Source organism: Chiloscyllium plagiosum, unplaced genomic scaffold, assembly GCF_037043375.1.
Source record: "Chiloscyllium plagiosum isolate Xiang-an unplaced genomic scaffold, Cpla_swu_hap1 HiC_scaffold_20, whole genome shotgun sequence".
Lineage (NCBI taxonomy): Eukaryota > Metazoa > Chordata > Chondrichthyes > Orectolobiformes > Hemiscylliidae > Chiloscyllium > Chiloscyllium plagiosum.
This window is the reverse complement of record NW_028270158.1, coordinates 38,238,482-38,241,727: the sequence shown is the minus strand read 5'-3', so window position 1 is coordinate 38,241,727 and position 3,246 is coordinate 38,238,482.

The following is a 3,246-nucleotide window of genomic DNA, read 5'->3' as shown; positions in this document are numbered from 1 at the left end:
TATTGGCATGAAATATTTATTTTTAAAATGCATTAATGAAGTGGGAGATTCATGTGAAGAGATAATGACTGTTCAGAAAATGTGAGAAAGGAGAAATTGCTAAAGTAGTCTGGGTAGAAATGAATAAGGTGACAAAATGATACATAGCAATTGCTTTCATTTGGTAGTACACTGTTTTTAATGTATGAAAGTCTGAAGTTGATTTACAGGGGCATATGAAAAAAAATGAATACTGAGATATGAATCGGGGAAAGTGACCAACCCTTGGTCAGGGAATGTGTTTTAATGAAAGTCTTATTAAAAGAACAGCGAAGTGAAGAGCTTTAACACAGAATCATACGTTATAAGGATAAGATGGCTGAATGGCAGAGGGAATAGAGGGTATTGCAATCGTAGATAACTTAGGGATAATGAGAAGCATGAGATACAAGTTCAAATCCTTGAGAGCAAGTCATGAGTATTTCCTGTAGAGAAGGACATGTAAGACATAAAATGTGGGGAAATAGATGGTGACATCTTGAAAAATGTCCAAATTATGAGGAAGTGGTGCTGGACGTCTTAAATGTGTACAAGTAAATAAATTCCCAGGACCTGATTAGGTGTACCCCTGAACTCTGTAGGAAGCTAGGGAAGTGATCGCTGGGCCCCTTGCTGAGCCATTTGAATCATCGATCGTCACAGATCAGGTCCCGGAGGACTGGAGGTTGGCTGACATGGTGCCACTATTTAAGAAAGGTGATAAGGACAAGCCAGGGAACTATAGAGCAGTGAGCCTGATATCAATGGTGGGCAAGTTGTTGAAGGGAATCCTGAGGGACAGGATTTACACATATTTGGGAAGGCAAGGACTGATTAGGGATAGTCAACATGGCTTTGTGCATGGGAGGTAATGTCTCTCGAACTTGATTGCGTTTCTTTGAAGAAGTAACAAAGAGGATTGATGAGGGCAGAGCAGTAGACGTGATCTATATGGACTTCAGTAAGGCATTCAACAAGGTTCCTCGTGGCAGACTTGTTAGCAAGGTTGGATCTCCTGGAATACAGGGAGAACTAGCCATTTGCATACAGAACTGGCTCAAAGGTAGGACACATACACAAGTTTGTTTGCCCTGTACAGAGGGTGGGGGTGGAGAGTTGCTTTTCAGACTGGAGGCTGCTGGTGTGCCACCAGGATCGGTGCTGAGTCAACTGCTTTTCATCATTTATATGAATGATTTGGATGTGAGCATAAGTGGTATAGTTAGTAAGTTTGCAGATGACACCAAAATTGAAGGTGTAATGGACAGCGAAGAAGTTTACCTAAGATTACAATGGGATCTTGATCAGATGGGCCAATGGGCTGAGGAGAGGCAGATGGAGTTTAATTAAGATAAATGTGAGGTGCTGCATTTTGGAAAAACAAATCTTAGCAGGACTTATACATTTAATGATAAGGTCCTAGGGAGTGTTGCTGAACAAAAAGACCTTGGAGTGCAGGTTCATAGCTCCTTGAAAGTAGAGTCGCAGGTAGATAGGATAGTGAAGAAGGTATTTTGTATGCTTTCCTTTATTGGTCAGAGCGTTGAGTATAAGAGTTGGGATGTCATGTTGCGGCTGAACAGGACATTTGTTAGGCCACTGTTGGAATATTGCATGCATTTTTGGTCTCCTCCTGTTTGGAAGGATGTTGTGAAACTTGAAAGGGTTCAGAAAAGCTTTACAGAGGTACCTCGATTATCTGAACAAGATGGGTGGGCACTACTTTGTTTGAATAATTGATTTTTCGGTTAATTAATTCAAAGCCTCTCCTCTGGGGCTCGGAGTTTTCTGAAGTTTCCTTTTTCCTCGCTCTGCCTGCCTTGCTCCCTCTCTCTGTCGCAGGGTTTGTTTCTGAGCAGGCGCACACGTGTGTGTAAGGGACATGCAGTATTGCTGAAGCCTCCCACACTCCCAATCGGTTCAATGAGATTGGCACAGCGAGCGCTTGCAAGGTCCACTCCCCGTTCAGGCGAGTAGGTAGCAGCACACCACGTGCATGCCCCTGCCCCTGTCCAACCTGGCCGCCCTGCACCCAGTGCACCGCTGTCCACCCCCACCCCTTCTCCGGGACAGCCAGACTGGACTTAACAGTAAGACTGCTGCTGCCTTTGGAGGGTGTGTGTCAAAATAACACACACATACACGTTTGCCCTGTACAGGACAATATTGGAGATATTATCTGGGGAAGAGGGGTTTAGGGTACACCCCTCAGTAGAACTTCAGGGAGAGGGCAGACAGTCAGCCATTTGGAGATGGTGCCTGGGTTCCCATCAATGTCCATGCCTGTTCTCGAAAGCATTTCAGTAAGCCGAGTTCATTTTTAATCATTGTAAACAAAAGATGTGATCAGTATTAAAACACTTCTGATGTAATGTTTCTATCGGGGACCTTGAGATCTTCTTTGGATAATCCGACATTTGGATAATCGAGGTTCCTCTTTATGAGGATGTTGCCAGAGTTGGAGAGTTTGAGCTAAAGGGAGAGGCTGAATAGGCTGGGGCTGTACTCCCTGGAGAGTCGAAGGCTGAGGGGTGACCTTATAGATGTTTATAAAATCATGAGGGGTATGGATAGAATAAACAGATACGGTCTTTTCCCTGGGGTGGGGGAGTCCAGAATTAGAGGGCATAGGTTCAGGGTGAGAGGGGAAAGATATAAAAGAGACCTAAGGGGTGATCTTTTCACGCAGAGGATGGTGCGTGTATGGAATGAGCTGCCAGAGGAAATGGTGGAGGCTGACACAATTACAGCATTTTAAAAAGCACCTGGATGGGTATATGAATAGGAAGGATTTAGAGGGATACGGACAAGTGCTGGCAAATGGTACAAGATTAGGTTAGAATGTCTGGGCGGCATGGATAAGTTGAATCAACTGGGATGTTTCCATGCTGTATATCTCTATGACTTTATGACACTGCTGACTATTACAGACAATGTGAGAAGTAAATACAGTATTAGTCTAGATTAAGTAGTTATGAGCCGGAAGTTGAGTCCTGGTGTAATTCTGCATTAAGACCAAAAAGTAACATGCTTGAAAGGGATATTAATTAAAAACAATAATAGAAAACAAGAGATAGTATTGAAATTATAAGCAACATGGAAGAAAAAATATATCCACAAAAGAAGCATGCAACAGTGAAGACCACAACAGCTAAATTAAGGATATAATCTGATCAACAACAGTACAAGTTTGAAGCATTCGGCCTTAGTGGCAATCTGCTGTGCTAG